General features: G+C 40.4%; 1 protein-coding gene and 1 long non-coding RNA gene across 4 annotated transcripts in view; one reads left to right on the forward strand and one right to left on the reverse strand.

Annotated features, from left to right (window-relative positions):
• The window catches only part of TTBK2 (tau tubulin kinase 2), a 111,387-nt gene that overhangs the window by 29,024 nt on the left and 63,419 nt on the right, over positions 1-18,944 (forward strand). The gene's annotated exons all lie outside the window — the stretch shown is intronic.
• Positions 3,457-18,944, reverse strand: part of LOC143774211 (uncharacterized) — an 84,077-nt gene continuing 68,589 nt past the window's right edge. For 2 of the 3 annotated variants that reach the window (XR_013215492.1, XR_013215490.1), the window contains exons 3-4: positions 9,083-9,191; positions 3,457-4,031 (exon numbers count right to left, since the gene is read on the reverse strand). This is a non-coding gene — a long non-coding RNA (uncharacterized LOC143774211). Of the gene's footprint in view, positions 4,032-9,077; positions 9,192-18,944 lie in introns of all 3 variants that reach the window. The other variant, XR_013215491.1, reaches the window with a different exon arrangement.

Genomic DNA, 18,944 nt, shown 5'->3' on the forward strand with positions numbered 1-18,944 from the left:
AAGTTTTATGTGTGGTGCGTTTTGAGTATGTGCAAGTTTTGTGTGAGGCGACTTTTGCATGTGTTGCAACTTTTGTGCATGTGGCAATTTTTCCGCGTGTGCAAGTTTTGTGTGTGGCGAGTTTTCCATGAGGTGAGTTTTGCGTGAGCCTAGTTTTGCATGTGGAGAGTTTTGCTCGTGTTGAGTTTTGAGCGGCGACTTTTGTGTTTCGACTTTTATGTGGCGAGGTTGGTGTATGTGTGGTGAAATGTGTGCTGAGGGTGGTATATGTGTTCAAGCACATGGTAGTGTGTGGCGCATTTTGTGTGTGTGTTCATATCCCCGTGTGTGGTGAGTATCCCATGTCGGGGCCCCACCTTAGCAACTGTACAGTATATACTCTTTGGCACCATCGCTCTCATTCTTTAAGTCCCCCTTGTTCACATCTGGCAGCTGTCAATTTGCCTCCAACACTTTTCCTTTCACTTTTTCCCCATTATGTAGATAGGGGCAAAATTGTTTGGTGAATTGGGATGCGCGAGGTTAAAATTTCGCCTCACAACATAGCCTATGACGCTCTCAGGGTCCAGACGTGTGACTGTGCAAAATTTTGTGGCTGTAGCTGCGACGGTGCAGATGCCAATCCCGGACACACACACACACACACACACACACACACACACACACACACACACACACACACACACACACACACACACACACACACACACACACACACCTTTATATAATAAATATATATATACACATACATACCTATGTAACCACGTGTGTATACAGTGTCTATATGTATGTATATACTATGTATGTATGTGTATATACAGTACTTACCTAGCTATATAACCACGTGTTTGTGTATATATTATATATATATTTACTGTATGTATATAATATGTGCCCTAAAGGGGTTGTCTGGTGTAGTTATCCCTGTAAGACGTCCGCTTTGTAGAGAGAGCATCTTTGTCTCTGGAGAACCCAGTAAGTCCATATATTATATAACACAGAGGGGTTATTGATTTCAGTGCATTGTGAATATCTATATTTTTCCTTGCTGGAGCTGTGGAGGAAATAATCACTTACTACTGGATTTCCCCAATTTTAGCCTTATAACATGATTTATTGCTTTAATCAGATTATTGTGTTACTTACATTTATTTATTTGTCATATCACGACCTTTATGAAAAAAACCAACAAATAATAAAACAAAATGAAAAATCTTTCAATTTTTCATATTGTCGACTGGGGACTACTTCAAACTCCGGTCCTTTCAGGAAGAGTTTGCTGCAGTTTCCTTTTCAGAGGCAGTATTACAATGACAGTTAACGCCTCTATACACAGCTGATAAAACGCCTTCCACCAATCACAAAAGGCGATGTCACAGCTACGCTGCGCCTACTTCCTTTACAATGACCTTTGCACATGCTCATTAGATGCTTCAATACCAACTATAGGGTCTGGAATGTTCATTGTGGTTATGTACATATGTTGTTTCCTGAAACAAGAAGTTGGTCTTTAAAAAAAAAAAAAAAGCCCGAATGACCGGTGTGAAAATTTGCAAGATTTCTGCATTTGTCTGGTTAGTAAAGATTGTTATATGGACGAAAAAAAATTGAACCCCAAAAGTGACAATTCACCTTGGTTTGATGAAACTTCCTTTTTGTGCAAGGTGATTAATATGTGAGAAGAATATGTATGAGATCAGCGTTTTATACAAGATTGCATTGCCGTTCTGTGGAATTGGTGAGCACGAGTGGTAAAGCGTTAAGGCTAAGGCTGTGTGCACACGTTGCAGATTTTTTGCAATTTTTTTCGCTATAAAATCGCGAAAAAAACACATACATTATGCATCCCATCATTTAGAATGCATTCCGCAATTTTTGTGCATATGATGCGTTTTTTTTTCCGCGAAAAAAACGCATCGCAGTAAAAAACGCAGCATGCTCATTAATTTTGCGGATTTTTTGTGGATTTCCCACTATATTATTGCATTGGGAACCTCCAGAAAAATCCGCAAAAAAAAACCGCACCAAAAACGCGGTAAAAACGTGAGAAAAACGCGCAAAAAACGCATGCGGATTTCTTGCAGAAAATGTCCTGTTTTGCTCAGGAAATTTCTGCAAGAAATCCTGAACATGTGCACATAGCCTAAGCCTTTAGTGTATGAAGGGAGTGGTGCAGGCAATATTCGGGACATTTTGCTTCGGTTTCAAGGTGAAGCTTCACTTTCCCAATGGCTCTGATGGACAGCAGCTAGTTTGTATGCAGCCTAGTTAATATGCCGTGAGATTTTCCCTTCGAATGTGTCTTGCATCTCTCCGCTCTCTGTAAATTGTCAGGGGATGCCAGCAATGTCTTGTTGCCCCCACTTAGCCATAAGATCTGTTCTGATGCGGCGAGCTTAGATGTACAGGAGGAGCAGGAAGCATTGCTCAGCACGAGCTGGAGTGACGCAGGTTTCATTCCTGATCCCCCCCTGGGTATAGCGATAAGCTGTACAGATGTGGCTTATAGGAGGATTCCAGACATTCATTGTCACCATGTTTGTGATACAGCAATAGGAATATTCAGAAAAAGGGATTTATAAAGAAGATACTCAACCCCTTAAAGGTTATGTCCCACTAAAATAATTTCTAAGAATGAATGGCTTAAAAAATAATATACGTAGCCATACTCTCTTCATGGTGGTCGCATTCGCGATGCCTGATCTAGTAGTCGCCTGGATCCCTGCAACCTGTGATTGGCTACATCGCTCAGATAACTAGAAAAGTGCGGCATCAGATGTTTCTTTTGACGGCCACTAGGGTCTTCTTTCTAATTAGCAATCTACTGCCTGTTGTCAGTTGTAATCCCCCTCTAGCAGCAGAGATGCCAAGGCAGATTACTGGGAGTGGGGCCAGAGTCTTTGTCTCCGCTCCTGCTCTCAGTCTGTCAAACCATATACAGGCAGATAAGCCACTGGACATTAACAGGTGCAATACATACTAAGAAGCGAGGGAAAGAAGGAAGTTCCAGAACCCATAGTGCTGGCAGAATGCTGATAAAAGACCATTCACTCCAAAAAGAATAAAAAAAAAAGAATAGAAATTATTCCACTGCACTGTATCTTGCCAATCTGATATCTGTACTCTAAGAAATAGTGGAATAGTATTTGTAACCCTCGTGTTAAAATCCTTTAAAAGTAAATCCAAGAGCAGCAGGTTTGACATCCATAAATTTAAAATCCCTTTAAACAAAGTGCCTCGTTATGTTAGATCCTTCTTAAGGCGGCCCATGCTGCTAGGTGTCGGGAAGGATATACTGGAGAATTAATCCTACAGCTGCTGTGCTGCCATTATTGATCCATTCTCAATGATCTTTTGGCTTTAGTTATTTATTTATTTTTTACTGCTATGACTTAATCCTTGTTCTCTGATCCACCAGCTAAATACTAAACCACCGTAGCTTCTACAAAGTTCTTACCGACAACAACAAAAAATCCTGAGAAATTATCGGAATGTGATTTATTTATATATATATTTTTGTGAATTAAAGTCGTATCCAGTTGTAAACAAATAAGATCCTATTTCCCCGGAATCTCCATTGATTGTCAGAACAGATCCCAGCCACAAGAGACCACGGGCTTCATCCATTTCCATACAGATACCGGTGAATGACCCACGCCCAATCGGTTTTCATTTAGTCAGTTGAAATTTATGTTTAGGAAAATAGCGTCAATATTTTTGGCTTTTATAAATAGTGCAAATATATATTAAAATTTAAAAAAATTTTTTTGCTTTCGAAAACTGCGTAAATATTCTTTGCTTTTGAGATTTTTTTTTGCTTTCACAGATATTTAAAAATCTGAGCGTCCTCGCCAACCTGAGACTAAAACACACTGCAGCTTTGTGCTTTTGAACCGTTTGCCCATTGGGGTCCATCGTGGGGCGTCACTTGGGCAGTTGTGATGTGGAGCCTTGATGAAGTTCTTAGAGGAAGGTCACAGCCTAAGACCTGCACTACATGCCTCAGTCGTTTTGGCAAAGTCATCCACAAACTGAAAAGAAAAATTAGAAAATTAGCTGACAATTTTCATAAGAATTCTAATCCGTGACCATTTGCTGTAAACTGGATTGAAGCCTCATTTTTAATGTTTCGAACATGAAGCATCCAAAATAATTTTAGACACAATTGTAATTATTACAGCAGCTAATCGGATAATTTTGGTACATAAATGGCTTTGCTGCATAATTACTTTGAAACCTGTGTGTAAGGGCTTATACCAACATCCATGTTTTATCCGTGCTATTCACTTTTTTTTCTTTTTTGGACTGAGTGGTAAGCGCAAAACTATGGAGACTTGTATGATAGTGATTTGAGTTACAGATCAATGCAAGTCTGTGGGTCCATGAAAAATTTGCTTCACTCAGATGCCATCCGAGTGCTGCCCCTGTTTTTTTTACGGACTAACGAGAAGCATTTCTCCCCCCCCCAACAATTTACTAAAAACAAACTCTGAAACTGATCAAAAACGCTGATGAGACTCTGTCAACATGTCCAGGGGTCATCTGTTTGTAACAGATCCAGTGAACGCTGGATCCATTATAAAAAGAGGAAATTGCAGGGGAAACTAACATTTCTGTTTTTAAGTGGACTTTTATACATCTTTATAGAGCAAACTGGACACTTTGTTCTCCCTCTTGGATCCGTTTTATCTAGACCTGTCTTTAGTGCTCTGGACGCGAGAAGTGCGAAAATCAGATTTATTAAAGGATGACATAACAGATGATCAGCCTTTATAATCCGTGTTACATAGACTTCAATGTTTTTTAATTTAAAATAATAATAATCTAATTTCTATCCTCCTTTTTTATTTATTTATTTTTTGTCTGGTCTTTTTTTAAGCCTGTTAAAAGAAAAACAGATTGTTGCTGGAAAGGAGGCAAAAGGAAGTCGTTTTATGACACTTAGGTTCCCATTTAAAATGAATGGATCCTGTAATAGAATCTGTTTTATTTTCCATTTTTATGATCCCAAAATTGATCTAATCTTGGAAATATCTACTAGACATGTGATCGGAGCTTTGAAGGGGTTCTCCAGAACTTCTACATTGATGGTCAATCCTTAGACATGTCATCAGTATTTGATCGATGAGGCCCTTCCCCCGCTCCCAATCCTAAATTCTCAGTGCCAACAGTGGATGGAAGTACCCCCTTTAAGAAAATCTTCGAAATCTAGAATACAATGTATCTAATTAGCAAAAAAAAAATGTTTTTAATTCTCAGTAGTTTATATTCTGTCCCCTGTGATTTTTAAAGCGGCTAATTACTTAATCCTGTAAATGGATTTAGTTTTTTTTTTTTTTTTTTAGAACATGTCATAAATTTGACTAGACTAGTTTGCCGGGGTGTCTCTAGGGAATAAGCTGAAATGGCAGACAGCTACTTCTCATCGACCAGGGCTTTATGGTTTTATTAGATTTATTTTTCAAAGGATCATATCTGTAAATATTTACTTCTATTTTTGTGTATGGATTTTGTCTCATTGCTGCCTTTGATACATTAAATTTAATGAGGCTGAATGGCATTACCAAAGGCATGGGACATGTATGAAAGCGGTAGTGGGTAAATTCTAGATTTTGGTTTGGAGGTGTGCTTTCCCATAGACGCATTTGGAGAAGGATTCTTCTATGCATAAGAAGAGGTCTATAAAACTGCTTCTATGTCAGTGAAGTACTTGTTAATACTCATATATTACTCTGTCCTCATTCTACTTCATAGATCTAACAATGTGCAATAAATATGGCTCTACAGATTAAAACTTTACACTTGGAATTGGTGCCATGGATTAGAGTTAGTATATGTATGTATGTGTATATATATATATATGTGTGTGTGTGTATGTATGTATGTATGTGTATGTATATATATATGTATATATATATATATATATATATATATATATATATATATATATATATATATATATATATATATATATATATATACATACACACTCACCGGCCACTTTATTAGGTACACCTGTCCAACTTCTTGTTAACACTTAATTTCTAATCAGCCAATCACATGGCGGCAACTCAGTGCATTTAGGCATGTAGACATGGTCAAGACAATCTCCTGCAGTTCAAACCGAGCATCAGTATGGGGAAGAAAGGTGATTTGAGTGCCTTTGAACGTGGCATGGTTGTTGGTGCCAGAAGGGCTGGTCTGAGTATTTCAGAAACTGCTGATCTACTGGGATTTTCACGCACAACCATCTCTAGGGTTTACAGAGAATGGTCCGAAAAAGAAAAAAAATCCAGTGAGCGGCAGTTCTGTGGGCGGAAATGCCTTGTTGATGCCAGAGGTCAGAGGAGAATGGGCAGACTGGTTCGAGCTGATAGAAAGGCAACAGTGACTCAAATCGCCACCCGTTACAACCAAGGTAGGCCTAAGAGCATCTCTGAACGCACAGTGCGTCGAACTTTGAGGCAGATGGGCTACAGCAGCAGAAGACCACACCGGGTACCACTCCTTTCAGCTAAGAACAGGAAACTGAGGCTACAATTTGTACAAGCTCATCGAAATTGGACAGTAGAAGATTGGAAAAACGTTGCTTGGTCTGATGAGTCTCGATTTCTGCTGCGACATTCGGATGGTAGGGTCAGAATTTGGCGTAAACAACATGAAAGCATGGATCCATCCTGCCTTGTATGGAGCATCTTTGGGATGTGCAGCCGACAAATCTGCGGCAACTGTGTGATGCCATCATGTCAATATGGACCAAAATCTCTGAGGAATGCTTCCAGCACCTTGTTGAATCTATGCCACGAAGAATTGAGGCAGTTCTGAAGGCAAAAGGGGGTCCAACCCGTTACTAGCATGGTGCACCTAATAAAGTGGCCGGTGAGAGTGTGTGTGTGTGTATATATATATATATATATATATATATATATATATATATATATATATATATATATATATATATATATATATATATATATATATATATATATATATATATATATATATATATATATATATATATATATATATACATATACAGTGGGGCAAAAAAGTATTTAGTCAGTCAGCAATAGTGCAAGTTCCACCACTTAAAAAGATGAGAGGCGTCTGTAATTTACATCATAGGTAGACCTCAACTATGGGAGACAAACTGAGACAAAAAAATCCAGAAAATCACATTGTCTGTTTTTTTATCATTTTATTTGCATATTATGGTGGAAAATAAGTATTTGGTCAGAAACAAACAATCAAGATTTCTGGCTCTCACAGACCTGTAACTTCTTCTTTAAGAGTCTCCTCTTTCCTCCACTCATTACCTGTAGTAATGGCACCTGTTTAAACTTGTTATCAGTATAAAAAGACACCTGTGCACACCCTCAAACAGTCTGACTCCAAACTCCACTATGGTGAAGACCAAAGAGCTGTCAAAGGACACCAGAAATAAAATTGTAGCCCTGCACCAGGCTGGGAAGACTGAATCTGCAATAGCCAACCAGCTTGGAGTGAAGAAATCAACAGTGGGAGCAATAATTAGAAAATGGAAGACATTCAAGACCACTGATAATCTCCCTCTATCTGGGGCTCCACGCAAAATCCCACCCCGTGGGGTCAGAATGATCACAAGAACGGTGAGCAAAAATCCCAGAACCACGCGGGGGGACCTAGTGAATGAACTGCAGAGAGCTGGGACCAATGTAACAAGGCCTACCATAAGTAACACACTATGCCACCATGGACTCAGATCCTGCAGTGCCAGACGTGTCCCACTGCTTAAGCCAGTACATGTCCGGGCCCGTCTGAAGTTTGCTAGAGAGCATTTGGATGATCCAGAGGAGTTTTGGGAGAATGTCCTATGGTCTGATGAAACCAAACTGGAACTGTTTGGTAGAAACACAACTTGTCGTGTTTGGAGGAAAAAGAATACTGAGTTGCATCCATCAAACACCATACCTACTGTAAAACATGGTGGTGGAAACATCATGCTTTGGGGCTGTTTCTCTGCAAAGGGGCCAGGACGACTGATCCGGGTACATGAAAGAATGAATGGGGCCATGTATCGTGAGATTTTGAGTGCAAACCTCCTTCCATCAGCAAGGGCATTGAAGATGAAACGTGGCTGGGTCTTTCAACATGACAATGATCCAAAGCACACCGCCTGGGCAACGAAGGAGTGGCTTCGTAAGAAGCATTTCAAGGTCCTTGAGTGGCCTAGCCAGTCTCCAGATCTCAACCCTATAGAAAACCTTTGGAGGGAGTTGAAAGTCCGTGTTGCCAAGCGAAAAGCCAAAAACATCACTGCTCTAGAGGAGATCTGCATGGAGGAATGGGCCAACATACCAACAACAGTGTTGGCAACCTTGTGAAGACTTACAGAAAACGTTTGACCTCTGTCATTGCCAACAAAGGATATATTACAAAGTATTGAGATGAAATTTTGTTTCTGACCAAATACTTATTTTCCACCATAATATGCAAATAAAATGATAAAAAAACAGACAATGTGACTTTCTGGATTTTTTTTTCTCAGTTTGTCTCCCATAGTTGAGGTCTATCTATGATGTAAATTACAGACGCCTCTCATCTTTTTAAGTGGTGGAACTTGCACTATTGCTGATTGACTAAATACTTTTCTGCCCCACTGTATATGTATATATATATATATATCTATATATCTATATAATGTGTGTATGTATGTATAATATAAATATATATATATATAATGTGTGTATGTATGTATAATATAAATATATATATATATATATTAGTGTCAAACATGGAAAGTTCTGAAACTTCGCAAATCATTTTATTAGGGTAACTGCCTGTATAAAAATGAATAAAGATTGCATGTACGTGGCGTCCAAATTCCGGCTTTTTGCCAGTCGATTTGCCTTCCGCTGCACTGCTATCAGAATATACATAGTAGGAGTACAGATGATGGCAGTGAAACGGTCAGCTCTGGCCAAGTCCTCATTCACGTGTCTGGTTTTTGCATACAAGTGATATTCACAGATGTAGCGGTGATAGTTTCATAACTTTGTTTTTATTAAGAAAAAAAAAATTGTATCGGACCTCTTTACCTGACCTTAATAACCGTGGTCAATCTGTCCTGCATGTTTTACCATACGTCTAGAATGATATCGTAATATGGGGCTCCACATCCTTTATTATCCAAATATACAGGCACAAAGAAGCTGTTGGTAGATACGTACAGTGCATAAGTATGGTTTTGTAGGCCTCATTTCACTATATAAAGATAAAAGCGTAGTTAAACCTGAAGCCGGCGCCGTGATGGAGTAATAATACTGAAATATTTAAACATTTCTATTTTCGTCGCCATCTAATTAAATGTGAAATTACATTTCATATCCCTTTATGATTCATGTAATGATTTGATTGTCCAGGGTGAACAGTCTTCAAGATCACCATAAAGTGGGGCAGTTTTAAGTGATTGCATGCGGTGACGGAGCCGTTGCGATGAGGTGTTGAAAAAGAGTAACCGTGATTTAAATTTTTATTTCATAAGTCAATAATAACACAAAACGAACCATCTTTGTAATAGATCTTATCAGAGAAATGTGCTTCTTTCTCCTCCAGGATTGATATTTCCCGCTGAATCCATGGGTAACGTGTCTATTCAGTGAAGACTGGTTATCCCATTACTGAGACAGATGGTGCTTATAAAATTCTATGGAAAAGGGAGGAGCTTGACGCAGAGTCAGACGTTCTGCAGTAAGTTCCCCTGAAAGGACAGTTACATTTCTCCATAGAACTGTATAAGCACCAACTGCCATCTCCTATCTCTGTAATGGGAAACCTGTGTTCAATGAAGACAGATTTTATCCATGAATTGATAATTTTGAGAGTGAAAGTCCAGAAGGAGGAAAAATTGAATTTCTCTAATAAGATATATTACAAAGTTGCTTATTTTCACTTATAGATGTTGATTAACAATTCTAACAATGGTTACACTCTCAATTTAAAGTGTTTGTATAATTATGCGGATGTTCATAACCATTATGATTTCATTCTGCCAATGGGATAGAATTAATCCATATTGGTGTTTTATACGCCAGTCTGGATGCAGAGTTCTCTGGAGTAGGAATTGCCAAATTCATTACATTCATGGTGCAGCCCTCCTAACCAATTTGGCGCATCTTTCAACTGTTCATGTAGCAGAGATTGAGTACATTTTTTTAACTTATTTTCATCACTTTTAAGCATCCAATAGGTTGTCCTAGGCTGGGCCTTACCGCTAAGCTTCACTCATTTATTTAAGGCCTTCTTTACAGGTCCGTTCTTTGGGTCTGTATGCATCCGTTTTTTAAGGACCTCAAATACAGACATACACAAACATTCTACTCAATGCTGGTGCGCACATGTCAGGTTTTTCACAAAGACCATGTGTCCGTGTGGAAAACCCGTAGACATGACAATTTTTTACACGCACCACGGACAAAATGCATGCAGCACACTGATGACATCCGTGTGTCATCAGCGTGACACATACCGGTGCCTGGGATAAGCGGTACAGTTTGCGCTGTTCCCAGACACTGAAAGCAGCTCGCATCATTGTCGCCAGGTCTCCCTGAGATCAGCGCGACCAGGCGACAATGATGGGAGTTGTATTCAGCACCTGCTCAGTACACCGTGTATTAAATTAAAAAAAAATTGCTTGGGCTTCCACATCATTTATATAACCAGTAGAGGGAAAGCCAACTGTGGGGGGGGGGGCAGATGTTAATAATCTGGGAAAAGGGCCCACATACCAAAAGGTTCCCAGGCTATTAATAACAGCTTACAGCTGTTTGCTTAGCCTTTACTGGTTAGTTTATGTGGGACCCCAGAAAAAAATGACGTAAGGTCCCCCTACAATTTTTAACCAGCAAAGGCTAAACATACAGCGGTGGGCTTATATTAGCTAGAAAAGAGCCATGGATATTGGTTAAGAGCATCAGCTCTCAGCCAATAGATTAGATTACAGCCATAGATTATCACAAGAGTACTAGGTCTAACGTGCAGGAAAGTCAGGTTAATCTGTATAACCCCACCCACATCACTGATTGGCAGCTTAATGACATTTACACACAGGAAGCTGCCAATCAGTGGTGTGGGCGGGGTTATACGCAGCTCAGTATTCTGAGCACTGCTAAATCCATGTTGGACAAAACAGGGATTCAATCAAAACTGCAGCAAGCAGCCCAGTAAGTGACACAACACTGGATTTGGGCTCTTTGTCTCTGCTATATGCTGCTATCAGATTCCAAAGCAAAAACCTGCTGACAGATTCCCTTTAAGGTTTATTGTAGTGCTGCTACTGAGGAAATTAAGTATTCTACCACGCCCTATGATGCCAGTGGTCTGTCTGTCTGTGCTTCATAGGGCTTGGTCCATTAGAGGAATAGATGGCCTCTGTAGCTTCTCTGCCTTGTCTAAAAGGGATCACCCTGTAGTCATCCCTTTAAGAGCTCCTGCTTCTCGCAGCTGATCTGATGCTATGTTTATGTTCTCATCAGGACTCCTATTAAAGAATGTTATTGGAGATTTACCTCTGAGGTCCTGGTATATTTTATGATGCTACTTATTTACTAGTATTGCAGACGAGAACATACATGAAGTGCAGCGTCATCCATTTGCTTTTTTATAGCTTCTATGACTGCTGTCAGTAGGCTTTTTGTCTGCAATTAAGTCGCTCGGTTGTGTCTGTAGTGAGTTCTTGATGAACAAATGATGCATCCTGAATCCATCACGGAGGACGGGAAAAGCAATAAAGGCTAAATGACAGGAGACGAATTTAAAAGGCATTTTGTGAGTCGCCTGATATAGTGTGCGCCACTTCATACATGTCCTTGTTCCTGCAGAGATGTGTGACATGTGATGTGTAAAGGCGAGTAATATCATTTCTCACTTATCCCATAATTAGGGTAAGTTCACACTGGGTGTTTTTGCAGCATTTTTTTTCTGCAGCAAAACCTGATTTCTTGGCAGGAAAGAAGCTGCGGCAAGAACGCATGTTTTAGTGTGTTTTTAATTTGCGTCTTTGTTGCGGTTTTGGTGCATTTTTTTTTTTTTGTTCATGCCTTTTTTTTGGGGCTAACTTGTGTCTCCTTGTGCATGCTAATAAAGTGGAGTTCCCCCAGAGAAATAAAAACTACTTCTGTAGACCATACCTCTAGATCCATTGAAAAGCTGGCAATTCAGCAAGCACGTACAGTAAAATCACACAGATTAGAATAGACAGAATACATATATACACACAGAATAGATAGATATATAGATGTCAGTGACATATACACTCACCGGCCACTTTATTAGGTACACCATGCTAGTAACGGGTTGGACCCCCTTTTGCCTTCAGAACTGCCTCAATTCTTCGTGGCATAGATTCAACAAGGTGCTGGAAGCATTCCTCAGAGATTTTGGTCCATATTGACATGATGGCATCACACAGTTGCCGCAGATTTGTCGGCTGCACATCCCAAAGATGCTCCATACAAGGCAGGATGGATCCATGCTTTCATGTTGTTTACGCCAAATTCTGACCCTACCATCCGAATGTCGCAGCAGAAATCGAGACTCATCAGACCAAGCAACGTTTTTCCAATCTTCTACTGTCCAATTTCGATGAGCTTGTACAAATTGTAGCCTCAGTTTCCTGTTCTTAGCTGAAAGGAGTGGTACAAGGTGTGGTCTTCTGCTGCTGTAGCCCATCTGCCTCAAAGTTCGACGCACTGTGCGTTCAGAGATGCTCTTAGGCCTACCTTGGTTGTAACGGGTGGCGATTTGAGTCACTGTTGCCTTTCTATCAGCTCGAACCAGTCTGCCCATTCTCCTCTGACCTCTGGCATCAACAAGGCATTTCCGCCCACAGAACTGCCGCTCACTGGATTTTTTTTCTTTTTCGGACCATTCTCTGTAAACCCTAGAGATGGTTGTGCGTGAAAATCCCAGTAGATCAGCAGTTTCTGAAATACTCAGACCAGCCCTTCTGGCACCAACAACCATGCCACGTTCAAAGGCACTCAAATCACCTTTCTTCCCCATACTGATGCTCGGTTTGAACTGCAGGAGATTGTCTTGACCATGTCTATATGCCTAAATGCACTGAGTTGCCGCCATGTGATTGGCTGATTAGAAATTAAGTGTTAACAAGACGTTGGACAGGTGTACCTAATAAAGTGGCCGGTGAGTGTATATATACACTAGATGGTGGCCCGATTTGAACGCATCAGGTATTCTAGAATATGCATGTCCACTTAGTATATTGCACAGCCCATGTTGTATATTGCACAGCCCACGTTGTATATTGCCCAGCCACATAGTATATTGTCCAACCACATAGTATATTGCCCAGCCACGTAGTATATTGCCCAGTGACAGGCCACGCAATATATAACAGTAGCCCTGCAGTAAGACTGAAGTACCCCTTAGATAATTATATATATATAGAAGATATAACGCATACTAATAACAGTACAATAAATAATAGCAGTAAGTATAACACAAAATAACATAAGAGTAATACTTACAGCACTGATAGAGTAAATAAGACAAATGCTACTAATGTGTCCTGAGGTCGCAGCATGTCCGCTGTGCACACCGTGCAGCCTGGAGATGCCGCCAGGGGCGGAGCGTTCCCGGACACGTGCTCCACACCGGGGGTCCCGGGATAACACGGTCGCGCTTCCCCGTGCTGGATCAGAGGAGCGCCCCCTGCCGACGGCTGGCGGTGATGCTGGCAGTGGAGGCTCCAGTTCAGTACATGTAGTGCTCTTACAGTTACCGGAGCGTGTATTCCTCCGCAGAAGATGGCGGGACTGTCCCCGGTGCTACAGCCGCACAGGGATGCGGGGAACCGGCTCGGATACACCATGTTTCCCAGCTCGGAGTGCAAATCTGAAGCGGAGATGTCTCTGAGCCTGGCCCGGACCAAAACACGCTCGTACGGGAGCATGGCCAGCGTGATGGCGCCCTGGGCCGACAGTAACATAGAGCACCCGGTCAGCCCCGAGGACACCCTGCAGGGCATCGCTCTCAAGTACGGGGTGACAGTAAGCAGGGGACGGGCCTGGGAGGCTGAGGGCGGTGTGCCAGGCTGGTGGGAGTGTGGAGCCCACCACCTGAGCTGTGTGCGGGCAGGAGACTGGCACTGCTGGGGTCTGCGGGGGGAGACTGTGGTGCATAGGGCATGCAGTGCTAGGCCCAGCGCACACTGCAGGGGGTCTGTGTGTATGACCGAAGGGGAGTATGCGGGCGCAGGGCACTGACTGCAGGGGAGTAGGGAGGGACTAATCGGACTGTGCCCGTCGCTGTTTGGTCGCGGCAGCCATGACAGGCAGCTGGCGAGACCAATCAGCGACTTGGATTCCATGACAGACAGAGGCCGCGACCAATGAATATCCGTTACAGACAGACGGAAGTGACCCTTAGACAATTATATAGTGTATATATGGGAGTGCTGATTGTTTTGTTATATATATATATATATATATATATATATATATATATATATATATATATATATATATATATATATGTGTGTGTGTGTGTGTGTGTATGTGTGTATATATATATGTGTGTGTGTGTATATATATATATATATATATATATATATATATATATATATATATATATATATATATGTATATTTATTTATTTATACAGTACAGACCAAAAGTTTGGACACACCTTCTCATTTAAAGATTTTTCTGTATTTTCATGACTATGAAAATTGTAAATTCACACTGAATGCATCAAAACTATGAACTAACACATGTGGAATTATACACTTAACAAAAAGTGTGAAACAACTGAAAATGTCTTATATTCTAGGTTCTTCAAAGTAGGTGCCTTTTGCTTTGATGACTGCTTTGCACACTCTTGGCATTCTCTTGATGAGCTTCAAGAGGTAGTCACCAGGAATGGTCTTCCAACAATCTTGAAGGAGTTCCCAGAGATGATTAGCTCTTGTTGGCCCATCTCGATTGGGTTCAGGTCTGGTGAATGTGGAGGCCAGGTCATCTGGCGTAGCACCCCATCACTCTCCTTCTTGGTCAAATAACCCTTACACAGCCTGGAGGTGTGTTTGGGGTCATTGTCCTGTTGAAAAATAAATGATGGTCCAACTAAACACAAACCGGATGGAATAGCATGCCGCTGCAAGATGCTGTGGTAGCCATGCTGGTTCAGTATGCCTTCAATTTTGAATAAATCCCCAACAGTGTCACCAGCAAAGCACCCCCACACCATCACATCTCCTCCTCCATGCTTCACGGTGGGAACCAGGCATGTAGAGTCCATCCGTTCACTATTTCTGCGTCGCAGAAAGACACGGTGGTTGGAACCAAAGATCTCAAATTTGTACTCATCAGACCAAAGCACAGATTTCCACTGGTCTAATGACCATTCCTTGTGTTCTTTAGCCCAAACAAGTCTCTTCTGCTTGTTGCCTGCCCTTAGCAGTGGTTTCCTAGCAGCTATTTTACCATGAAGGCCTACTGCAAAAAGTCTCCTCTTAACAGTTGTTGTAGAGATGTGTCTGCTGCTTGAACTCTGTGTGGCATTGACCTGGTCTCTAATCTGAGCTGCTGTTAACCTGTGATTTCTGAGGCTGGTGACTCGGATAAACTTATCCTCAGAAGCAGAGGTGACTCTTGGTCTTCCTTTCCTGGGGCGGTCCTCATGTGAGCCAGTTTCTTTGTAGCGCTTGATGGTTTTTGCCACTGCACTTGGGGACACTTTCAAAGTTTTCCCAATTTTTCAGACTGACTGACATTCGTTTCTTAAAGTAATGATGGCCACTTGTTTTTCTTTACTTAGCTGCTTTTTTCTTGCCATAATGCAAATTCTAACAGTCTATTCAGTAGGACGATCAGCTGTGTATCCACCAGACTTCTGCTCCACACAACTGATGGTCCCAACCCCATTTATAAGGCAAGAAATCACACTTATTATACCTGACAGGGCACACCTGTGAAGTGAAAACCATTCCCGGTGACTACCTCTTGAAGCTCATCAAGAGAATGCCAAGAGTGTGCAAAGCAGTCATCAAAGCAAAAGGTGGCTACTTTGAACAACCTAGAATATAAAACATAATTTCAGTTGTTCCACACTTTTTTGTTAAGTATATAATTCCACATGTGTTAATTCATAGTTTTGATGCCTTCAGTGTGAATGTACAATTTTTATAGTCATGAAAATACAGAAACATCTTTCAATGAGAAGGTGTGTCCAAACTTTTGGTCTGTACTGTGTATATGTATATGTATATATATATATATATATATATATATATATATATATATATATATATATATATATATATATAATGTGTGTGTGTATATATATATATATATATATATATATATATATATATATATATATATATATATATATATATATATATATATATATATATGTGTATATATATATATATATATATGTGTATATATATATATATATATATATGTGTGTGTATATATGTCTGTATGTATGTGTATATATATATGTACAATGGTGTTCAAAAGTCCTGCATAGGCGTGAAGAAAACTATGTTTCATACTTCTGCATCTCTACAGTGAAACTGGTGGAACATATATGTTTTTGTAATCCCTCATTGTATGCCATACTCATTTTTGAATGTCCCAAGTGTATAAATTGTTATGGTATGCACATTTTTGATAATTTTTTTTACAGCATAACCATACCTACACCAGTACAGTGTGTAGAATGGTGAACAGGTTTCTAAGTTCATTAACTTCCAATGCACGTTCACACAGACTTAAATTTTACTTTTTAAGATTTATTATTTTTTATTCAATTCAGAGTCCTGACAATGGCCTTTTGAGTGCATCTTTAGCTTCTAATACTTTATTGGCCAGCCTTTGCTCTTGAGCACCAGCTTGCATCTCTGTGGCATTGAGTGAACAAGCTTCTGCAGATGTTCACAAGTGATGATGTGGTTCCAGGCCTGTATCAGAGCCTCAATCAACTCACTCTTGGTCCTTGGCTGTTTTCTAGATATCTCTAATGATACCTTGTGCCACAAATTTTCAATTGGATTGAGGTCCGGGGACTGAACTGGCCAGTCAATAGTAGCCACCTTGTTCTTTTTTTCCATTCCGTTACTGTCTTAGCTCTGTGACAAGGCGCATTATCATCCTGGAAGATATAATCCTCTGAAAACAGGTGTTGAGGAGAAGGCAGCATTTTCTTATTAAGGATGTCTATGTATTTTTTTGCGTAAGGCAAGATTGCCTTGTGCAGGCCTGTACTACGGAGGACAGAGAATGAACTTCAATCCAATTTTGCAGCCAGCATGCAGCCAGCGGGTAAGGAAAGGGTGAATCAAACACCCGAAAACCCCGCCCCTATGGCTGAAAATTGTTCCCTACAAATTCAGGTGGCAGTCCCTTTAAACATACCCTCCACAATATGAAGCCTTCCAACACCATTGGCTGCCATACAGCCCCAGACCATTACTTTCATCGGATGTTTCACAGAGAAGCTCAAACACTCTGGCTTGTTCTCTTCATGTGGGAACCTTCTCACATAAGACTTGCCATCATTTCCTAAAATGCAAAACGTGCTTTCATCACTAAATAGCACTTTTTCCCACTCCTCCTTCCTCCATTTTAAATATTTCAATGCCCACAGTTTTCGCCTTTTGTCTTTGTATGGCTGTCATCAATGGCTTCTTTCAGGCCTTGTTGCAATAATTTCAGGCAAAACTGCTTCAAAAGCTAAAAAATATTACAGGGAGAGAATGCAATATTGTATTCTGAACAAAACCATATATAATATGTCATATTAGCATCGAAGATATTCGACAGAAAACGTTTAAAACTTGAATAATCAATTTATCCTAAGCCTATGCAGGACTTTTGAACACCACTGTATATATATGTATGTGTATATATATATATATATATATATATATATATATATATATATATATATATATATATATATATATATATATATATATGTATGTACACATGGAGAGAAACAGCTACGACAGTACAGTCAACAAAAGTGGCAAAAAGATCTTGAACCTATGTAGAAGTTTAGGACTTCATATTCTTAATGGTCGCACCAAGGGAGACTCCCTAGGAAGATACACATTAAACTCCCATGTAGGAAGGAATGTAGTAGACTACGCCATTACAGATATGGACATGGAAAATATCGGCGGCTTCATAGTCACCCCACAAACGCACCTGTCAGATCACAGCCAACTTCTTCTGTACATAAAATCTACAGAGAAACCATCGGCACAAAAGCCTCAGCAGAGCGGCCTCTTCAACCTGCCTCCATCCTATAAATGGTCCAAGACGTCAGCAATAAAATATCAAGAGGCTCCCAGCAGACACAGAATACAGGGGATGCTCCACCACTTCTACAACTACGAGTACAAGCCTAACCCAGAAGGAGTGAACCAAGCTACAAAAGACCTCAACGATATATTCTACACCATGGCCGAACTGTCCGACCTGAAAAAAGTCAACTATAAAAGGCCAAAAGAAAAACAGACCAATGGTTGGTTTGACAGAGAATGTAAAACCATACGGAAGACCCTGAGAACAGCCTCAAACAAGAAACACAGAGACCCCAACCATCCGGGTCTGAGGGATGCCTACGACACCATACAAAGGCAATACAAAACCATCCTCAAGAGGAAGAAACAAAGTTACATCTCCACCAAATTTAACCAACTGGAAGATGCCCTCCAGGACAACTCCTTCTGGGAACTATGGAACCACATGGGCACAAAAAACAAGAACATCATCCATATCCAAAATGGCAATATCTGGCTTCAGTACTTCAGAGACCTCTACAAAGACATCCCGAAGGAAGAACTAAACCAAGAACAGAAAAACATAACGGAAAAACTAAAGGCTATGGAGGAAAAAGTCAAACATTTCCAAAACCCACTGGATACACCAATC

The sequence above is a fragment of the Ranitomeya variabilis genome, chromosome 1 (assembly GCF_051348905.1).
Source record: "Ranitomeya variabilis isolate aRanVar5 chromosome 1, aRanVar5.hap1, whole genome shotgun sequence".
Classification (NCBI taxonomy): Eukaryota; Metazoa; Chordata; class Amphibia; order Anura; family Dendrobatidae; genus Ranitomeya; species Ranitomeya variabilis.